Source organism: Equus caballus, unplaced genomic scaffold (genome assembly GCF_041296265.1).
Source record: "Equus caballus isolate H_3958 breed thoroughbred unplaced genomic scaffold, TB-T2T haplotype2-0000440, whole genome shotgun sequence".
NCBI lineage: Eukaryota > Metazoa > Chordata > Mammalia > Perissodactyla > Equidae > Equus > Equus caballus.
In genome coordinates this window covers 2,080,111-2,103,951 of record NW_027222395.1, presented here as the reverse complement: position 1 = coordinate 2,103,951, position 23,841 = coordinate 2,080,111, and the positions used below count along the sequence as shown (strand labels likewise).

The following is a 23,841-nucleotide window of genomic DNA, read 5'->3' as shown; positions in this document are numbered from 1 at the left end:
TTTATAACCTTGGATTTATAGTCTAAAGTATTATAAATTTTATAATCATTTTTACTATAATGTTTGCTTTATATATACGAAACATTAGGCTAAGGGAATTAAAGTGACGAAAATAAGCTTATATGTAATGACCATCTTCAAATTCAGAAACTAATATAATTTTCTCACTCTGGACCTTGTTCTTTTCCCACAATTACCAAAGTGGAGAGTTATTTAGTGATCGGAGATCCTAAAACTTATAGCCCAAACTGTGATACTATTAAATGCCAGGTACTATTATGAGGACAGTACACAGAATCCTCACAATAACCCTGAGGACAGGGGCTGCTATGATGCCCTTTGAGCCAAAGATAAGCTTGACCAGTGACTTGCTCGGCATCACATGGCAAGTAAGTGGCAGACCCTGGATTTCCACCCAGCCCATTGAGGTACAGATTCTCAGTACAAATGACGTTAAACTGTGAGAGGAGCAAAGGAAAGAGGCAACTTAGAGTTTAAAGTGATTGTAGAAAACTGGGAAATTTACTCTAGGAAACTGGAGTTGTTTACACCAATGGGTAAGTCTCAACTATGTCTGGGCACTCTTTTTTTATTTTTGAGGAAGATTAGCACTGAGCTAACATCTGCTGCCAAACCTCCTCTTTTTGCTGAGGAAGACAGGCCCTGAGCTAACATCCATGCCCATCTTCCTCTGCTTTATGTGTGGGATTCCTACCACAGCATGGCTTGCAAAGTTGTTCCATGTCCACACTTGGGATCCAAACCAGTGAACCCCGGGCCGCTGAAGCAGAACATGTGCACTGAACTGCTGTGCCATTGGGCCAGCCCCTGGGCATTCTTTTATATGTATTTCTCTTCTATTCTCTAAATAATTATTTTACTTTTCTGATATGTTATGTGTTTAAAAATTCATATTTTCTGACTCTTTTGGATGTTTACGTGTTAGTGAATCCCTCAAAATTTAGCTTACAGCAACTAAAGTGAATATTTTAAGAAGAGAAGTACATATTTCAGCTGACACCTTGTGGTATGGAGGTTTAATATTTGGCAGAAATCAGGTGAATTATGTCTTAGGATAAAGGCGAAGATGTGGGCAGGATTCTGATGTAAATTTATACCAGCTCAGTCATCTTCCAAATATTTAAAGACTAAAATGTGAAAAATTAAATGTATTTATTGCCCAAGTTTTGAATAGGAGACTTATTCTTTGATTTAAAAGTAAATTATTCTTTCACATATAATCTATAATTGTAGGCAGACAGAATATATAGCCAAGAAAAAATTGGTGCCACTTGAAAGTCCACCAGGAGTGAAAACTTTGATTTACTTCATAATTACAAATATATGCACATATATACACATATATGTCCATACACTTATGCATATACATTAAACTATACATACATACACATATACACTTGTATATATACCTTTATCATATACATGCTATTTATACATATATATCTCCTTATCAAATAATATATAATATTTATTAATATAATATATAATGCGTCTATGTACAACGTATATTGTAAATATGCTACATTTTTTATTTAAGAATGCAATGAAACTGTCATTCCATGATAATGACTATAGATCCACCTCATATCCCAATGGCTATTGAAATTCTATTACTAATTCTAATATTAAAACCTAAATTGCATATTACATCTTACAGCAGATGTTCAAGTTGCCTCTGCTTTCTTACTACCATAAACAATACAAAGATGAATATTTTACAAAGTTGCCCACTTATCTGTAGATTTACATATAAAATTCCCTAACAGTGGAAGTTTTATACACATTATTTTTCAGGTCTTGATATTGGCTTGGCATGCTCTCAAACAAAAATAATATCTGCTGCCATTTCCACCCGTGGTTTATGAGAGCCCTCTTTCAATACTCAGTGTTGACACAACCCAGCTCTCAACTAGAGGGTCAAGCTAACAAGATTGGTGGCTCAAACCCCACTTCTACATTCTGTGGTTTGTACAGCAGAAGAGAAAGTAACCGGTGCTCCCCAGGATGTAGCCTGTTGAAGAAGCTGTCTTGTGCTTGTACTGTAAGGAACAGTCAGAGCAAATTAAACTTAAGTTCCGAACTTGTATCTTCCGGCATCAGACGCATAGCTGAGTACAATCAGACCAACAGCTTCAGGTTTCATTACATTCCATAGCCTCACAAAGCAAGTGAGCTAGAGAAATATGGCACCGAGTGTGCAGTGGTTCATACATATTCAGGGGACGATGAGTGGGAAAAGTTTTTGATGGGTTCACTCAGCAAGATCCAGAGGGGACCATCTGGTTGGAAAAAGAGGCTGAAAACACCTTTAATTTTCCAGTGATATTGAGTTTCATAACTGACTCTGGTCTGCCTCAAGTAGGGAACAATCACGTTGAAAATGTCAGCTCCCAGGTAACCAGGGACCTGGATACACAGTGGGGCGACTCTCACAGTACTTTCTGTTGTAGGGAGGATTTCCTTCAAACCTGGAACCTCAAAAGGAGATATGGCTGCGTATACAATGTTGGTTATACTGGTGAAATACTGGGAGCAGGACTATTGGATGGGGCGTTATCGTGTCTCCTTGCAGATAAGAAGTTGCCTCAGCAGTGGATGTTCAGCAGTATAATTTGTGAGTGTGGTGTTCGAAGATTCTTTCCTGGGGTATATTTGGTGAAGGCTTGTGTGTGTGTGTGCTTGTGTGTGTGTGTGTTTGCAGACCTCAGTAGGAAGCCAGGGATGCAGATATGTGATGACTAGAGATTGCCCAGATGTTAGATAGCATTTTGGATTTTTTGAAATAACTTCATTTTGTTACTTTGGAACTTTGTTGACAATTTTTGACCAGAAATTTAAATTTTTCTGGAATGTGATTATTGCCTTGCAGCCTGTATTCGTTTATTTGCCCTAGCTGGTTGTAAACTTAACTGACGCTTAAAAAGATGTGCATTTAGGGGTCAATTGAGTATAGTTGTAGCAAGTGTAGAAAACAAAATCCTAGTCCTTGAACCAGGACCTAACTCTGCCACTTGCATCTCCATGCCTCAGTTTCTGCAAATTTAAGATGGTGATAATTAAAGTGATTGACTCCATAGAGGTGCTGTGAAGAGTGACTACATCAAAACACGGGAGCATGTGAAAAGATGCCTGGCACACAGTAGGGACTGTATGGGTGGTGCTAATTTATTATTAGCAACATGCCTCAAATTTGCTTATGTTTAAAAACTGATAAAATTATTTATTGGTGTATTAGTTTCCTGTGGCTGCTGTATCTAATTACCACAAACTCAGTGGCTTATAATGATAGAAACTTTTTATCCTAGAATTCTGGAGGTCACAAGTCTGAAATTGGTCACACTGGCCTAAAATCAAGGTGTCAGGAGCACTACATTCCTTTCTGAAGACTTTAGAATGGAATTCATTTCCTAGCCTTTTTCAGATTCTAGAGACCACTTAATGTCTTGCCTCTTCTTCATCTTCAAAGCCAGCATTTGAATCACTTGGACCTCTGTTCCTAATTTCACATGTCCTCCTCTGACTACTGTCCCCCTTGTACTTACATCATGCATAGCACTTGATTCCAGAATAATCTCTTCGTCTCACTTTTCCCAGCTTAGTCACATCTGCAAAGTCTCTTTTGCCAAATAAGGGAGTATATTCATAGTCTGTGGGTTAAAACATAAGGATCTTTAAGTAGGGACGAGGACATTATTCTGCCTAGCAAAATTGATTTTAATACTAAGTTAAATCTATTATAGGTTTATCAAATTTAATAGAATACAAAATTGATAGTAGCATTTTTAAGACTCAATTTTTCTGACAATAACAGACAGATGGAAACTTGATGCTAAGAAAACTAATGCACAATGATTTTCTTATTACCGGCACATCATAGGAAGAATTTGAACTCTATTATTAACATCCACAATGCAATCTCTGCATTGATAATAACACCTGATGCCACAGTCACCTTTTAAACAGTGATTGGAACATAGTGAATAAAGAGCTGTCACAACAAATACAGATTCAGAAGAGAGGAAAAATGGTGAGTCCCTTGTTTGCTGTAAATTATGCTGACATGTGACTCTAAGACAGTATGTTGATTTTAAGTCACAGAGTAATTGCCTAAAATTTATATGCAAAATTTAGATGATTAAGATGTAAAATTTTTATTGCAGCATGATCTTAGAGATATGTGGTGTATTTCTATTTCTGAGAACTAAGTTTCTTACCAGAAAATGTAGGTAGATCATATTTTATGGCACATTCATTTTGCAGTGAAGATAAACACAAGGACCTGGCACTTAAAATATTTTATTTCCCTTTTGCATGTTTTATGGAAAATACCCTGGTGTATTTTGAAGGAATTCTACTAGAAATGCATTATTTAAACAAGCACAAGAAAAAATAATTCCATTTTTCTAGACCGTATACGTTTAATAATCATTCATTTAAATATTCAAGAAATATTTACCATGTGCCAGACATTCTTTTATATTCTGGAAGCACACATGAAACAAAATAAGCAAACATCCTTGCTTATATTGAGCTTACTGTTTATGGCGGGAAGCAAAAACAAAATAGAATGAGTATACATGTCAGATGGTATCAAGGAACGTGAAAAGATAAAGTCATCAAGTCTTACCAGAACAGGCCCCTCTGAAAGATGGGTTTTGAACAAAGCCTTGAAAGACATGAAGGACAAACACACAGATGTGAGGAGGAGACTCAGTCCTGGGTACAGCAGAGGCAAAGGGCCCGGCCTAGGGACTCCCCCAGAATGGGGACAAGGATCAGCAAGGAGGCCAGGGGAGCTGCAGCACCAGAGTAAACACACTGGAGGAGGCAGGAGATAATTTCAGAGGGTGAAAAGGTAACAACATGATGGGCTTTGAAGTAGGATATGAAGTGCCATAGCAGAATTTTCAGCAGAGAGAGATCTGGTCTGATGTAGGTTTCTCAATGTGACTTTTCTCTGCTGAGATCATACTAATGGCATTCAAGAGAGAGAACAGGGAGACAGTGGGAAAGCTACAGGAATAACCCAGGTGAAATATGACAACTAAAACATTTCATTCGTGAGGCCCCAAGTAATGTCTTAACCCTGTGTGATACTGTGATTCATGACAAGAAATATATATTTGGTCTTTGTCCCCATTCCTGGCACAGAGCTCCTAAAACCATTCATAAATAATAAGAGCTATGCAGGTGTCTTTTATTATTCATAATAAGCTGCTTCCAACTACACCTGAGTTTATGTTAATGCGATAACTTATGGAAAGCCTCTAGCGATGGGAGATGTTTGCCAGGGAACTAACTATGTGATTAGAGGCTAGGAATTTTTACATTCCACATCCCAGATCTCCTAGGAGAGGAGAGAAGTTAGAGGTCTAATTAATCATGAATGGCCAATGATTTAATCAGTCATGCCTAAATAACAAATCCCCATAAAATTCCAAAGAAAAGAGTGCAGAGGGCTAGTTTGGTGTACACGTGGAGGAGCTAGGAGAGTGGTCCACCCAGAGAGCACAAAAATCCCACACCCCTCCCCACATATTTACACCATGCATATCTTCTACTTGGTAGTTCCTGAGTTACATACTACTCAGTCTAGAAGGAAAAACTTTCCTTGAGTTCTATGAAACACTAAAATATTGATTGAACCCAGGAAGTGGGTCATGGGAACATCTGATTTATAGCCAGTGGTTCAACAGCACAGGTGAAAACCTGTACTTGTAATTGGCTTCTGAAGTGGATTCCAGTCTTGTGGGACTGAACTCTTAACCTGTGGGGTATTAGGGTATGCCCAGGTAGATATTGTAAGAATTCAATTAAGTTGTAAGTCACTCAGCTGTAACCTGAAGACCTAGAGTTTGCTTGGTATGGGGAAGAAACCCCCACACATTCGGTGACCAGAGTGTCAGAAGTGAAGTATTGAGAAAAGAGTCACAGAAGGTGTTTTGTTCTTTACAACCTTCACTTCTTAAAGATTCATTTTGCTCCTGTTCAGAGGTTCAGTGTGTCAATCACCCTATTCTCCAACCAATATTTATTTATTCCAGCTATGGGTTGGACAGCATTCTGGATGCAAGAAATGCAGAATGAATAGAACAGATATAGTTAAACCTTTACTGAGGAGTAGCAAAAGCCAACTTTATTATGCATCTAGTGTAGCCTAAACATTACAGCATGAACATACACACAATATAAAAAGGATTGTTCTCCAACAAAGAGAAATAGATCTATAGTTACTGAATTATGATGTGTCTCTTGGTCTATTTGTTTTTCTCCAGCATTCTGCCTTGGAAAATTTCATCCTAACCAGTCACCTCTGGTTGTGAGTTTCTCTCATATAGAAAGTGTTTTCTCTCCATTTCCTTCCTAGTCTTTGTGGCTTCCTGCTCCCCTGGAGCTGCCAAAGGCAATGTCAATGAAGAACGGTACTGCATCCTCTGACTTTATCCTCCTGGGGCTTCTGGTGAACAGTGAAGCTACAGGGATTATATTTGCTGTTATTTTTGCTATTTTCATGGTGGCTGTAACTGCAAATTTGGTCATGATAGTCTTGATTCAGGTGGACACCCGCCTCCACACTCCCATGTACTTTCTGCTCAGCCAGCTGTCCATCATGGACACCCTTTTCATTTGTACCACTTTCCCAAAGCTGCTGGTTGACATGGTTTCTAAAGAGAAGACCATTTCCTTTGTGGGCTGTGGCATCCAGATCTTCCTCTACTTGACCATGATTGGCTCAGAGTTCTTCCTCTTGGACCTCATGGCCTATGACTGCTACGTGGCTGTCTGTAACCCTCTTAGGTACCCAGTCCTGATGAACCGCAGGGTGTGTCTTCTCCTGGCTTCTGGTGCCTGGTTTGGTGGGTCACTGGATGGCTTCCTGCTCACCCCTATTACAATGAATGTCCCCTACTGAGGCTCCCGCAGTATCAACCACTTCTTCTGTGAGATCCCTGCAGTTCTCAGACTGGCCTGTGCTGACACATCCTTGTATGAAACCCTGATGTACATCTGCTGTGTACTCATGTTCCTCATCCCCATCTCTATTATCTCAACTTCCTACTCTGTCATCTTGTTAACGGTCTACCACATGCGCTCTGCTGAAGGCCAAAAAAAGGCCTTTACCACTTGTTCTTCCCACTTGACTGTAGTCAGCATTTTCTATGGGGCTGCCTTCTACACTTACGTGCTGCCCCAGTCACTCCACACCCCTGAACAGGACAAGGTGGTGTCAGCCTTCTATGCCGTCTTCACACCCATGCTCAATCCTCTCATCTACAGCCTCAGAAACAAGGACGTCATGGGGGCATTTAAAAAATTATTGTCACGATGCTCATCTTCTCAGAAAGTATCCACAAGTGATGCTTAGGGATTCAATACTGTGAAAATAGTCTTCCTGAGAACACCTCTGTGTGTCCTGTTTCACACGAGACTATTTGGTAAGCTATCAAAGATTATTTACAATTGACGATTAAGAGGATTTACCTTGTCTTGTTTCTTGCTCTCAGGAAGAAGGAAGCAAAGATGTTTCATTGAGCATGGAAAGACTTTTTTTTCAAAGAGAAGAGGAAGAGGAGATATTAGAGTTCACAGCAACTCCTTCTACGTCCTCTTCGCATATAAGTCATGGTTAAAGAAAGCTACAAAATTTTTTGTCAAAAATTCTGCAGAAAATAGTGACTGTCAAATACTAGGCCACAGTAAATAGTGATTGAGCTTAACTAAACTGACTATGAATATTGAATGTGAAGCATTGCATACTTATTCAAAGAGAACTGACTCTGATAGTCAACATCAAAGAGCACTACTGTGTCTCCTTCCATGTTATTTTAACACCAGCGTTCTAGGAAGGGTGGAGTGTATGGGAAGAAAGTGTACATTGCACAACTCTGTGTGACTCAACAGCAGGACTTGGATGCATTTTTAGTTTGGTTCAGAGTGAGACTGGAAGCACTTGAAGAGTATTCTGTAGAGGTGTAACTTGATAAGATGTACATTGTTAAAAGGATCAGTGTGTCTACAGTGTGTAAAATAGAGCAGGGAGCTAGGCTGAATGCAGGAAGGCAACTTAGGACACTTTAAATGAGAGACAAAGATGGATTGATTAGAGTAGTGACACAACAATGTTTAGCTTGTGGAAAGCTAAATATTCATGGATAAATATTCCATGGAAAATATTCCAATGGGAAAACATTTAGATCACATCTGTTAGGAAAGAATGGAGAATGAGAGATAATTCGATGTTTTGGGCTCAAGCAAAAGGAAAATGAAATTTCTATTTACTGAGATTTTGAAAATTTCTAGAACAGGAGGATTACATAAGAGAAACCAGGAATTTAGTTCTCGAGACACATTTGAAATGCTTATGAGATATGTGAAGCCAACTGGGATTCAGTTTAGAATTCTGGACTAAAGGTGTAGTTCTGGTAGTCTTTAGAGTAGAGGGGATCTTGAAGGACATACAATCAGTTGAGATCACTTAGGTAAGAGGAAAGTTTTGAGACTGAGACCTGAGGCAACTGTGTTTAGTTGAGAAGTAAGTGATACAAGAGATTCAGATTGTTGGGTAAGAAGCAATATCTCAGATACACGGGAAGAAACTGTTCAAAGATGGAAAGTGCAATCAACTGCAACAGGTGCAGATTCTGTTGAATTATAATGAGAACTGAGAGTTGACCATCACATTTGGCAACATCGAAATCACTTGTGACCTTAGTAAGAGCAATTTCAATGGAGTTGTGCTCAGAGAGGATTCATGGTAAAATTGGGGAGGGAGAAAGTGGGCAAGATACAATATAAGTACAGTTTGTATTAATCTTTTTTTTTGTACTTGAGAACAAAGAAATGGAGCAGTAGCTAGAAGAGCATATCATATCAATGTGTTTTGTTTTCTCATGAGATTTAGATATGGTTAAGGAAGTGATTCTACACAAAGAGTAAATGATGATAGATTAAAAATGGAGAAAGCTTCTTCCAGAGGGGTGACCTTTGAGTGTGGCAGATAGAAACCAATTTAGAAGGGCAAGGTTGATTTTTCATGTGAACATAGCCAATACCTTGACTGTAGCAGGAGGTAAAGTACACCATATGTGACACAAATAAGTTCTCTTCTGATAGCTTCTATTTTCTCAGTGCAATTAGAATCCTGGATGGCTTTTGTTCGTGGACAGTAGGACAGGGAGGATTGGTAAAACTTGGAGAAAATATGAGAGTTGTTTTGGAGAGCAGGTGAGTAAATGAAAAAGAGATTAGCATTGTAGGGTAGTCTTAGGAACCTCACTTAGGATTGATGTATGCCTTTAGCAGAAGCATGTTTGTCAGACAGTACAGTAAGTGTACTCATTCCGTTGTCTAACAAAGAGTTTGCATGCAACATGCCACCTACAATTAAGTATGGTAACAACAGTGACAAGCATAACAGAAAAAACTACCACTAGTTCTACAGACTTAGAATTCCTTATGTGTGTGAAAGATGTTATCTTCATTTATGATTTTCCAGCGCCTAAATTTTCCAGCATGTAATAGATGTTCACTATTGTTTGTTTCAATGAATTGTTGTCTTTTTGAAATTAAAGGTTGTATAACCAATATTCATGCTGCTTTGGAGCTTTTTTTATAATATGGTGTGATTTTCAGTCCTGAGATAACCTGTAACTTCAACATATTAATTAAATTTAGGAGTTAAAGACACCCCCAACAATACATCCAGTCTTTAATCTGGTCTTTGTGATGGCTTCTCTGGTGACAAGTTGGATTCCCACTTAGTGTGGAACAATCTCCATACTGTAAGTCCTGAGTTATACTCAGTGAACATCCTTTGTGTTACAATAGATTTTATTAAAATTTTCTGACTTATACCTTTGTTTATGTCCAATAAGTGATTGGTCAGCATTTGATCTTATTTTTATGGGGTTTTCCTATTCACATTTAGTTTTTTTAATTACTTCTAGCCTGTAACACCAATTTCAGGTGAAAATTAAAGAGGTCTTAAGATCAGAGACTTGAAGTTACTCATTGGTGTTTGAATCTTGTTGTTGTTGTTTTTTTTTTTTTTAAATTTCTGGGCTGTGTATCCTTGGACATATCACCTAACCTCTCTGTACCACAGCTTCCTGTTTTGTTAAGAGTTAATCAAAAATCAAGAAAGGGGAGAGGCTTCTTACAACAGAGATTTTCTGAGTCTGTGACTGTTGCTTCTTGAGGTAAAAGATGTTCTGCCTTTGTCATCTCGTCTCTTGGCATTCTTCCGTGTCTTCTCAAGGCACAGCTCTCACTAGGAGCCTTTTGTGACTAAGTGGCATCTACCTCAGATGCTGAACTTGTAGCCATTAGTGAATGTATCTGAGATTTTATATTTATCTCCACTTATCCCTTGGCTTGATGATCTGTTTCCACAGGGGGGAGAAATCTGTACACTAAAAAAAAGTCCCCAAGGGGTTATTTTCAGATTCTATGTTGACCTCCAGTAGGTGTTACTAGGGGACCAATTTGGTATCATCCAACTGCCACCTTGTATATAGTTAGCGTGGCATTAATCTAAAACTACACAATATGTCCTTAGTGTTCCTTAAAACAGCATGTATGATTAAGGAAATAAAACAAGTGAAAGAAACTACAACAAAAGGATATTAAAGACACCTTTGAAGGACTGATGTTGATTTTGTTTTTCTTTTTGTCATTAAATATTTTCTGCATTGAGCAAATTTTTGGTTGACATCATTGTCATTATCAGAAACAATATTCTGAGTTTAAGACCACGAATGAGCTGTTTCAACTCCAATTCCATCACTTATGGTCTTAGGCAAGTCACTTAACCTCTTTGTGACTCAGTTTCTTTATTTTCACTAGCATTAAATGTGAACTATAAGTGCAGCTTTTTCCTGACTCATAGTTCTGGTTTTAGTTGTTATCATCAGCACTATAGTCAGTATTCTTTTTTGAGGAAGATTAGCCCTGAGCTAACAGCTGCTGCCAATCCTCCTCTTTTTTGCTGAGGAAGACTGGCCCTGACCTAACATCCATGCCCATCTTCCTCTATTTTATATGTGGGGCACCTACCGCAGCATGGCTTGCCAACCCGTGCCATGTCGGCACCCGGGATCTGAACCGGCGAACCCCAGGCCACTGAAGCAGAACCTGTGAACTTAACTGCTGCACCACCAGGCTGGCCTCTATAGTCGATATTTTTGCCCCTGGTTCCCAGATTACATTCTGGATCAAGGGTTCAAGCTCTAGAGTGTGAGTCCTATGGGATATGAAGAGTTTTCTATCCTCAGGTGCCTGGACTCCCCATAGAAACAATTGGCTCATCACAACATCCACCACACTGATAGGGGAAGGATCAGTTGCAACATTGACATTCTTAGCGGTTCTCTATAAGAGTCCTGAAGTGTGAGCTATTAGCACATTATACTTACGTGTGCATCTCCATCAGACCCTAGTCCTTACATATTCTGTCTTGTTTTCACTCCATACCACTCTAGAAGCAATCAGCAAGGTACAATAAAATGTTTTGGTTTTTTTAATACTCTCAACTGTTTTTTTCCTAAAAGTTTTCAGATTATGCAACCAAGGATTTCCTATACAAGTGTTATTGGTGTTTTTTTTATTGAAGTATAGATGATGTATAATATGATATTACTTTCAAGTGTACAACATAGTGACTTAATGTTTCAATACATTATAAAGTGTTCATCACAACAAATCCAGGAACAATCTGTCACTGTACAAAGTTAATATACTTTTGACTAAATTCCCTCTGCTATACTTTACATCCCCATCATGTACTTATTTTATAACTGAAATCTTAAATATTTTAATCTCCATTAACCTATTTCACCAATCTGTCACTTCCCTCCCCTCTGGCAACCACCAGTTTGTTCTTTGCATCTATGAATTTTTCTATTTTGTTTTGTTTGTTTAATTGTTTTGCTTTTGGATTCTACGTATAAGTGAAATCATGCAGCATTTATCTTTCTCTGACTTATTTCACTTAGCATAATATCCTCTAAGTCCACCTATATTATCACAAATGGCAAGCTTTCCTTCTTTTTTCATAGCTGAGTAATATATATCTCACATCTTCTTTATCCATTAATCCATCAATGGACACTTATGTTGCTTCCATATCTTGGCTACTGTAAATAATGTTGCAATGAACATAGGGGTACATGTAAGTTTTTGAATAGTATTTTCATTTTCTTCAAATAAATACTAAGTAGAATTGCTGAATCCCATGGTAGTCCTATTTTTAATTTTTTGAGGAACCTCTGTAATGTTTTCCATAGTGGCTGCACCAACTTACTTTCCCACTAACAGTGTACAAAGTTTCCTTTTTCTACACATCCTTGCCAACAGTTGTTATTTGTTGTCTTTTTGATAATAGCCATTCTGGAAGGTGTGAGGTGCTACCTGACTATGGTTTTGATTTGCATTTCCCTGATGATTAGTGATGTTTGCATCTTTTCACGTGTCTGTTGGTCATCTATATATCTTCTTTGGAAAAAATTCTATTCAAGACCTTTACCGTTTTTAAAACAATCTATTGTGTTTTTTAATTGAGTTGTATGAGTTCTTTATATATTTTGTATGTTAGCCCCTTATTAGATATATCATTTGCAAATATCCTCTTTCATTCAGTAGATTGCAGTTTCATTTTGCTGATGGTTTCCTTCACTGTGCACTAGCCTTTTAGTTAGACAAAATCCAATTTGTTTATTTTTGCTTTTGCTTCCCTTGCTTTTGGAGTCAGATAAAAAAAAAAAACATTGCTAAGACTGATGTCAAAGTACTTACTGCCTGTGTTTTCCTCCAGGAGTTTTATGGTTTGAATTATGCCTACTCCCATCAATTGGAAATCTGTGTAAAAGAAACACATTTCAATACTTTTAATCTCAAACAGATATCCACACTGTAGTGATGAAGAAATGACTTGATTATGATCAATAAACACATAATACACATAGTGTATGGGTCCATATATACTGAATTTACAAATGTATACTAACCTGTCTCTCTAAAAAAAGCAAGAAAAATAACTTTAAATTATCAAATAAGCAAATAATAACTGTATTTCTTATTTTGTTGAAAAACATGAATCATTAAATATACAATTAAAAATAAAATGCAGAAAGTGCATTGTTGTATATAATATAAGCCATAGTAATAAAACACTCTATGTTATCCTACAAAACCATTTAATTTAATTTTTTTTTAAAGATTTTATTTTTTTCCTTTTTCTCCCCAAAGTCCCCCGGTACATAGTTGTATATTCTTCGTTGTGGGTCCTTCTAGTTGTGGCATGTGGGACGCTGCCTCAGCGTGGTCTGATGAGCAGTGCCATGTCCGCGCCCAGGCTTCGAACCAACAAAACACTGGGCCGCCTGCAGCGGAACGCGTGAACTTAACCACTCGGCCATGGGGCCAGCCCCACCATTTCATTTAATTTTATTAAACATCAAGTACTATACTAGGGGCAAGATTATAGTATAGTGGAGAATAAAAAGCCTTTTCCTTCACACGGCTTAAATGTAGTATGGTTACACATAAAGAGTAACCTAATAGTTTTTTTTTTTTTTCAAAAACAGGGAAATTAACACAAAGAATTAGTTACATAGGTGTTGAATTGTTGGAAGACTAAGAAGGAACCAGGAATAAGCAGAGAATTTTGTTTCCTCTTCTTTTCTCTTTTCAATCTCTTTCCGGTTATTCACTTAGGAGGAAAATGAAACAAACTTGTAATGAATTCAGAGTGACTAGTTTGTGGAGATCCAGCCCCAGGATCAAGGGGCAGAACAAGCATGGTGGGTTTGGAGTTGAGAACCCAAAGATAAATAACTGATACAGGTTTGACTGCCAGTAATGTGGATTTAGGTCCTTCCCACTCTCCTGGCCATACAAACATGCACATACTTTTATCTCATCATTCCAATAAAATTGTAGCTCCACTGCTTTTGTCAAACTAATGTTCAATTTTTATATTAAGATGGTATAAAATAACATTAAAGACATTAGTAGCATTCTGGGTACATTTCTTTTAACATGCCATTTTAATGTTCTTTTTTTTCCCCTGGAATTAATCAGGTCTCAGGTTGATTTGTTTGCTTAGTTTTCTCCTCTGCCATATTGTATAAGTTCCCTACTGATAAATATCCTCTGGATCTTGTGACTACTTCAGAATTCTCCAAATCTTCTTCGTAGGCCATCCCTCATGTAGCCTCTGTCCTCCTGCTCCTACACACACTGGTTTCCTGGAGCTTAGCTGCACAGAGCTCCTCCCGGGATGTTTCACCACCACAAATACTCCTCCCTGGATCACTTGATGTCTGCACCCCCAGCCTTTCTCTTTCTTGTTTACTCTCATTTTAGCGGAGTATATCCTACAACAGATCCCTAAACAAGGTACACGGAAGGAAAATTTTTTGAGAACTTACATGTATGAAAATGACATTATTTTATGACCCCACTTGAGGGATGTTCGGTTAAGTTGAGACTTTTAGGTTGAAAATAATTTTCCTCATGATTTTAAGGGTATCACTCCTTTGTCTTCTGATATTGACTATTGCAACTGAGAAATCCAGTGCTATCGCAATTGTAAATATTTTCTGTGCGATAAACAGAACTTATTTTCATATCTGGGATATTGTGAATAATATTGTAATAAACATGGAAGTATATATATATACACACATTTTGAATTTTGTGTAGATTGCATCATGTTGACAACGCAAAAATTAATTATAGTCCATCACCTCACATGTGAGCCTAATCACCCCTTTTGCCCTCCCCTCCTCCCCCTTCCCCTGTGATAACCACCAATCCAATACCTGTTGTTATGTGTTTGTTTGTTGTTGTTTTATCTTCTAATTATGAGTGAGATCATACAGTGTTTGACTTTCACACTTTAACATTTCACTTAGCATAATATCCTCATGGTCCATCCATGTTGTCACAAATAGCTGGATATTGTCATTTCTTATGGCTGAGTAGTATTCCATTATGCATATATATCACATTTTCTTTTTTTGTCAGATGTACATCATATTTTGAATTCGGTGTACATTACATCATGTTCACTACCTGAACACTAATTATAGTCCATCCCCTCACATGTGAGCCTAATCATCCCTTTTCCCTCCTCCCTCCCTGCTTCCCCAAAGGTAACTACCAATCCAATGTCCAATTCTATGTGTTTTTTTTGGTTTTTGTTTTTATCTTCTACGTATGTTTGAGATCATATGGTATTTGACTTTCTCCCTCTGACTTATTTCACTCAGCATAATACCCTCAAGGTCCATCCATGTTGTCACAGATAGCCGGATTTTGTCATTTCTTATGGCTGAGTAGTAGTCCATCGTGTATAAATACCCCATCTTTATCCATTCATCCCTTGATGGGCACCTAGGTTGCTTCCAAGTCTTGGCTATTGTGTATAATGCTGCAATGAACATAGGGGTGCAAGTATCTTTATGCCTTTGTGTTTTCAAGTTCTTTGGATAATACCCAGCAGTGGAATAGCTGGGTCATATGGTAGATCTATCCTTAATTTTCTGAGGATACTCCAAACTGCTTTCCATAGTGGCTGCACCAGTTTGCACTACCACCAGCAGTGAACAAGGTTTCCCTTCTCTCCACACCCTCTCCAACATTTGTTTTTCCTGTCTTGTTAATTATAGCCATTCTGATCGGAGTCCGGTGATACCTCATTGTAGTTTTGATTTGCATTTGCCTGATAGCTAATGATGTTGAGTATCTTTTCATATGCCTGTTGGCCATCCATATATCTTCTTTGGAGAAATCTCTGTTCACATCTTTTGCCCATGTTCTAATTGGATTTTTGGTTTTTTTTGTTGTTGAGCTGTATGCGTTCTCTGTATATTTTGGATATTAACCCCTTATTTGAATTATGGTTTGCAAATAGCTTCTCCCAATTGTTAGGTTCTCTTTTCGTTTTGTTGATGGTTTCCTTTGCTGTGCAGAAGTTTTTAGTTTGATGTACTCCCATTTGTTCATTTTTTCTTTTGTTTCCCTTGCCCGGTCAGACATGTGACTTGAAAATATGCTGCTCAGACAATTGTCATAGAGCGTACTGCCTATGTTTTCTTCTAGAAGTCTCATGGTTTTGGGTCTTAAATTCAAGTCTTTAATCCATTTTGAGTTGATTTTTGTGCATGGTGTAAGGAAATGGTCTGCTTTCATTCTTTTGCATGTGGCTGTCCAGTTTTCCCAACACCATTTATTGAAGAGACTCTCCTTTCTCCCTCATATGCTCTTGGTTCCCTTGTCGAATATTAGCTGTCCATAAACGTCTGGGTTTACTTCTGGGCTCTCACTTTTCTTCCATTGATCTGTGTGTCTGTTTTTGTGCCAGTACCATGCTGTTTTGTTTACTAGGGCTTTGTAGTATAATTTGAAATAAGGGAGTGTGATACCTCCAGCTTTGTTCTTTTTCCTCAGGAATCCGTTGGCTATTTGGGGTCTTTTGTTGTTCCACATAAATTTTAGGGTTCTTTGTTCTATTTCTGTAAAAAATGTTGTTGGATCTTTGATAGAGATTGTGTTGAATCTATAGATTGCTTTAGGAAGTATGGACGTTTTAACGGTGTTAATTCTTCCAATCCAAGAGCAAGGATTATCTTTCCGTTTCTTTGTGTCTTCTTCGATTTCTTTCAACAATGTTTTATAGTTTTAAGTGCACAGATCTTTCACCTCTTTGGTTAAGTTTATTCCTAGGTATTTTATTCTTTTTGTTGCAGTTGTAAATGGGATTGTATTCTTAATTTCTCTTTGTGCTACTTCGTGGTTAGTGTATAGAAATGAAACCGATTTTTGTACATTGATTTTGTATCCCACAACTTGACTGTATTCCTTTATTATTGCTAAAAGTTTTTTAGTGGACTCTTTAGGGTTTTCTAGATATAAAATCATGTCGTCTGCAAAGAGTGACAGTTTCACTTCTTTTCCAATGGGGATCCCTTTTATTTCTTTTTCTTGCCTGATTGCTCGGGCTAGGACTTCCAATACTATGTTAAGTGAGAGTGGTGACAGTGGGCATCCTTGTCTGCTTCCTGTTCTTAGAGCTATAGCTTTCAGTTTTTCTGCATTGAGAATGACATTTGCTGTGGGTTTGTCATATATTGCCTTTATTATGTTGAGGTAATTTCCTTCTATACTCATTTTATTTAGATTTTTATCATAAATGGATGCTGTATCTTTTCAAATGCTTTCTCTGCATCTATTGACATGATCATGTGATTTTTATTCTTCATTGTGTTAATGTGGTGTATCACTTTGATAGATTTGCAGAGGTTGAACCATCCCTGCATCCCTGGAATGAAACCCACTTGATTATGATGTATGATCTTTGTAATGTATTGTTGTATTCCATTTACTAGTATTTTGGTGAGGATTTTTGCATTGATGTTCTTCAGTGATAATGGCCTGTAATTTTCTTTTGTTGTGTTGTCCTTGTCTGGCTTTGGTATCAGGATAATGTTGGCTTCTTAGAAGGAGTTAGGAAGCCTCCCCTCCTCTTCAATTTTTTTGGAGGAATTTGAGAACGCTAAGTATTAAGTCTTCTTTGAATGTTTGGTAGAACTCACCAGAGAAGCCATCTGGTCATGGACTTTTACCTTTTGGGAGGTTTTTGATTGCTGTTTCGATCTCCTTACTAGTGTTCAGTCTATTCAAATTTTCTACATCTTCTTGGTCCAGTTTTGGAAGGTTGTATGTTTCTAAGAATTAATCCATTTCTTCTACATTATCCAATTTGTTGGCCTGTAGCTTTTCATAGTATTCTTATTATCTTTTGTATTTCTGAGGTCTCTATTGTAATCTCTCCTCTTTCTTTTCTGATTTTATTTATCTGAGCCTTCTCTGTTTTTTTCTTGGTGAGTGTAGCTAAGGGTTTGTCAATTTTCTTTTATCTTTTGAAGAACCATCTGTTGCTTTCATTAATTTTTTCTATTGCTTTTTAGTCTCTAATTCATTTATTTCTGCTCTGATTTTTATTATTTCTTTTATGCTGATTTTGGGCTTTGTTTGCTGTTCTTTTTCCAGTTCCTTTAGGTGCACTTTGAGATTGCCTATTTGGGATTTTTCTTCTTTGTTGAGGTAGGCCTGAATTGCTGTAAACTTCCCTCGTAGAACTGATTTTGCTGTATCCCACAGATTTTGGCTTGTCAGGTTTCATTTTCATTTGTCTCCAGGAATTTTTTGATTTCTTCACTGATTTCTTCATTGACTCAATCATTGTTCAGAAGCATTTTGTTCAATCGCCACAGTTTTGTGGCTTTTCTGGTTTTCTTTCTGGAGTTGATTTTCACTTTCATACCTTTGTGGTCAGAAAAGATGCATGGTATTATTTCAGTCTTCTTAAATTTATTGAGACTTGTTTTGTGGTCTAATATGTGATCAATCCTGGAGAATGTTCCATGGGCATTTGAAAAGAATGCGTATTGTGTGGTTTTTGAATGGAATGTTCTGTATATATCTACTAAGTCCATCTGGTCTAATGTGTCCTTTAAGGCAAGTGTTTCCTTATTGATCTTCTGTTTGGATGATCTATCCATTGGTGTAAGTGAAGTGTTAAAGTCCCCTACTATTATTGTGTTACTGTCTATTTCTCCTCTTATGTTTGTTAATAATTGGTTCATATATTTAGGTGCTCCTGTGTTGGGTGCATAGATATTTACAAGTGTTTTATATATATATATATATATATATATATATATATATATATATATATATATATACATATTTTATTTTAATTTTTATTGAGTTCATGAAATTTCAGTTGTACATTATTGTTTGTCAGTCGTTTTGTATGTGCAGCCCTTCGCACTTTGTGCCCACCCCCTACCCCACCTTTGCCCTGGTATCCACTAATCTGTTCTCTTTGTCTACATTTTTAAATTCTCATATGAGTGGAGTCATACAGAGATTGTCCTTGTCTATCTGGCTTATTTCACTTAACATAATTCCCTCAAGGTCCATCCATGTTGTTGCAAATGGGATGATTTTTTTCTGCTTTACAGCTGAGTAGTATCCCCTCATGTATATATATACCACATCTTCTTTATCCAATCATCTGTTGATGGGCACTTAGGTTGCTTCCATGTCTCAGTTATTGTAAATAATGCTGCAATGAACATTAGGGTGCATAGGACTTTTGGAATTGCTGACTTCAAGCTCTTTGGATAGATACCCACGAGTGGGATAGCTGGGTCATATGGTAGTTCTATATTTAATTTTTTGAGGAATCTCCATACTGTTTTCCATAGTGGCTGCACCAGTTTGCATTTGCACCAGCAGTGTATGAGGGTTCCTTTTTCTCCACAACCTCTCCAACATTTGTTATTATTAGTTTTAGATATTTTTGTAATTCTAATGGGTGTAAGGTGATATCTTAGTGTAGTTTTGATTTGCATTTCCCTGATGGTCAGCGATGATGAACATCTTTTCATGTGCCTATTGGCCATCCGTATATCTTCTCTGGAGAAATGTCTCTTCACATCTCCTGCCCATTTTTTGATCTGGTTGTTTGATTTTTTTATTGTTGAGTTGTGTGAGTTCTTTATATATTATGGATATTAGAGTTTGTCAGATGTATGACTTGCAGATATTTTTTCCCAGTTAGTGGCTTTCTTTTGTTTCAATTCTGTTTTCCTTTGCCTTGAAGAAGCTCTTTAGTCTGATGAAGTCCCATTTGTTTATCTTCCTATTGTTTCCCTTCTCTGAGATCAGACAGTCTCCGAAAAGATCCTTGAAATACTGATGTCAAAGAGTGTACTGCCTACATTTTCTTCTAGAAGCCTTATGGTTTCAGGTCTCCCCTTTAGGTCTTTCATCCATTTAGAGTTTATTTTGGTGAATGGTGAGAAAGAGTGGTCAATTTTCATTCTTGTACATGTGGCTTTCCAGTTTTCCCAGCACCATTTGTTGAAAAGACTTTCTTTCCTCAATTGTATGCCCTCAGCTCCTTTTTCGAAGATAAGCTGTCCATAGATGTGTGGTTTTATTTCTGGGCTTTCAATTCTGTTCCATTGATTGGTGCACCTGTTTTTGTACCAGTACCATGCTGTTTTGATTACTGTAGCTTTGTAGTATGTTTTGAAGTCAGGGATTGTTATACCTCCCGTTTTATTCTTTTTTCTCAGGACTGCTTTAGAAATCCAGAGTCTTTTGCTGCCCTACATGAATTTTAGGATTCTTTCTTCTGATTCTGTAAAGAATGTCATTGGGATTCTGATTGGGATAGCATTGAAGCTGTAGATTGATTTAGGTAGAATGGACATTTTAACTATGTTTATTCCTCCAACCCATGTACATGGAATGCCTTTCCATCTCTTTATGTCACAATCCATTTCTTCAGAAAGGCCTTGTAAGTTTCATTGTATTGGTCTTTCACTTCCTTAGATAAATTCACTCCAAGGTATTTTATAACTTTTGTAGGGCTTGTGAATGGTATGGGTTCTTGCGTTCTTTCTCTGTTAGTTCATTATTAGAATATAGAAATGCTACTGATTTATGTAAATTGATTTTATACCCTGCAACTTTGCTGTAGGTTTTGATTACTTCTAAAAGTTTTCCAATGGATTCTTGGGGTTTTCTATACATAAGATCACGTCATCTGCAAAGAGCAAGAGTTTCACTTCTTCCCTGCCTATTTGGATTCCTTTTATTCCTTTTTCTTGCCTTATTGCTCTGGCCAGGACCTCCAGTACTATGTTAAATAAGAGTGGTGATAGAGGGCATCCTTGTCTCATTCCTGTTTTCAGGGTGATGGCGCTCAGTTTTTGCCCACTGAGTATGATGTTTGCAGTGGGTTTGTCATATATGGCTTTTATTATGTTGAGGTAGGTCCTTTCTATGCCAATTTTGTTCAGAGTTTTTATCATAAATGGCTGTTGGATCTCGTCAAATGCTTTCTTGGCATCTATTGAGATGATCATGTGGTTTCTATTCCTCAGTTTTTTGATGTGGTGTATTACGTTGATTGATTTGCTGATGTTGAATCATTCCTGTGTTCCTGGTATGAATCCCACTTGATCATGATGTATGATCCTTTTGATGAATTGCTGAATTCTGATTGCCAAAAGTTTTTTAAGAATATTTGCATCTATGTTCATCAGCGATATTGGCCTGCAGTTTTCTTTTTCGTGCTGTCCTTGTCAGGCTTTGGTATCAGCATGATGTTGGCCTCATAGAATGTGTTAGGAAGTGTTCCATCCTCCCCAGTTTTTTGGAATAGCTTGAAAAAGATAGGTATTAAGTCCTGTCTGAAAGTTTGGTAGAATTCCCCAGGAAAGCCATGTGGTCCTGGGGTTTAATTCTTTGGGATGCTTTTGATGACTGTTTCAATCTTTTTCCTTGGGATTGGCCTTTTCAAATTGTCTGCTTCTTCTTGAGTGAGCTTTTGGAGATTGTAGGAGTCCAAGAATTTATCTAGGTTATCCATTTTGTTGGCATATAGTTTTTCGTAGTATTCTCTTATAATCCGTTTTATTTCTGCAGAGTCTGTGGTTATTTCTCCTCTTTCATTTCTGATTTTGTTTATTTGAGCTTTCTCCTTTTGTTTCTTTGTAAGTCTGGCTAGGGGTTTGTCAATTTTATTTATTTTCTCCAAGAACCAGCTCTTTGTTTCATTGATCCTTTCTAGCACCTTTTTCATTCCACTGGCATTTATTTCTCCTCTGATTTTTATTTTTTCTCTCCTTCTGTTGACTTTGGGCTTTATTTGTTCTTCTTTCTCTAGTTCAGTTAGATGTAGTTTAAGATTGCTTCTTTGGGATTTTTCTTGTTTGTTAAGATGTGCCTGTATTGCGATGAATTTTCCTCTTAATACAGCTTCTGCTGTATCCCATATGAGTTGGTATGGCATGTTATCATTTTCATTTGTCTCCAGGTATTTTTTTATTTCTTCCTTAATTTCTTCAATGCTCCATTGCTTGTTCAATAGCATATTGTTTAATCTCCACATCATTGTGGCTTACTCAGCTTTTTTTCTTGTAATTAATTTCTAGCCTTATAGCATGATGATCGGAGAAGATGCTTGTTATTATTTCAATTTTTTTAAATTTGTAGAGGCTTGCCTTGTCTCCCAACATATGGTCGATCTTTGTGAATGTTCCCTGCGCACTTGAGAAGAATTTGTATTCTGCTGTTTTTGGATGAAGTGATCTATATATGTCTATTAAGTCCAATTGTTTTAGTTTTTCATTCAGCTCCACTATTTCCTTGTTGATTTTCTGTCTGGATGATCTGTCCATTGATGTGAGTGGGGTGTTGAGGTCCCCTACTATTATTTGTTGTTTTGAACATCTTCCTTTAGGTCTGTTAATAGTTGCTTTATGAAATTTGGTGCTCCTGTGTTGGGTGCATAGATATTTATAAGTGTTATTTCTTCTTGATGAAGTGTCCCTTTGATCATTATATATTGCCCTTCTGTGCCTCTCTTTACCTGCCTTATTTTGAAATGCGTTTTGTCTGATATAAGTATTGTGACACCTGCTTTCTTTTGCTTGCTATTAACTTAAAGTATTGGCTTCCACCCCTTCACTCTGAGCCTGCGTTTGTCCTTGGGGCTGAGGTGTGTTTCCTAGAGGCAGCAAATTGTTGGCTCTTGTTCTTTAATCCATTTTGCCACTCTGTGTCTTTTTATTGGAGAGTTCAATCCGTTTACATTGAGGTTGATTATTGATGCATGTGGGCTTAATGCTGTCAGTCTGTCATTTGTTATCTGGTTTTCCTGTGTTACCTTTGTTTCTCTTCCTGTGTGTTTTAGCTTACCCATTGATTTCTGCAATTTCTTATGCTGGGTTTCTTAGATTTTTCCTTATTTATATTTTGTGGCTCTGTTCTGTTTTTCAGTTTAGTGGCTACCCTGAAGTTTGTGTTTAGAATCTCATGTGTAATATAGACCATTCTCTGGTGGTCTCTTACTTACTTGGCCTAGAATGATTTAGTCCCTTTCCTCTTGACCTCCTAAATTATTATTTTCATCTCTTATTTCAAATCATATTATGAGTTTGTGGTTAGAGAGATAAGATCGTCTTAGCTTTGGTGGGTTCCTTCCCTTTATCCTAATGCTGCAGTTGAATATTTGCTATCCTATTCTTGTTCTATATTTTTGTCTCCCTACTCTGTGTTTTGTGACCCCTTTCTCCCTTTTTACCTTTTTACACGTATGCTAGCCTTCTTGAGGATTTCTTGTAGTGGAGGAGTTTTGGTTACAAATTCCCTCACATTTTGTTTGTCTGGAAAAGATTTAATTTCTCCCTCATATCTGAAGGATATTTTTGCTGGATAGAGTATTCTTGGCTGAAGATTTTTATCCTTTAAAGTTTTGAATATGTCATTCCATTCTCTCCTAGCTTGTAAGGTTTCTGTAGAGAAATCCGCTGAAAGTCTGATAGGAGTACCTCTGTAGGTTATTTTCTTCTGTCTTGCTGCCCTGAATATTCTTTCTTTGCCATTCATTTTTGCCATTTTTACTACTATATGCCTTGCAGTAGGTCTTTTTACATTGACAAATCTAGGAGATCTGAAAGCTTCCTCCACACACATTTCTCCCTCAATCCCTAGATTTTGGAAGTTCTCTTCTATAATTTCATTAAGCACACTTTCTGCTCCATTTTCCTTTTCTACGCACTCAGGAATTCCAATGATACTTAAGTTGGTTCTCCACATTGAATCAGCTATTTCTCTGAGATTTTCCTCATTCTTTTTAATTCTTACTTCTCTTTCTTCCTCTGTCTGGAGCCATTAAGCCTGTCTATGTTCGATTATCCTTATTTGCTCCTCTATGATGTCTACATGGGCATT

At 37.3% G+C, this 23,841-nt stretch overlaps 1 pseudogene; it reads left to right on the top strand.

Annotated features, from left to right (window-relative positions):
• The first annotated feature begins 6,427 nt into the window (after window positions 1-6,427).
• Window positions 6,428-7,387, top strand: LOC138923062 (olfactory receptor 2T11-like; annotated as a pseudogene).
• Window positions 7,388-23,841: the final 16,454 nt, after the last annotated feature.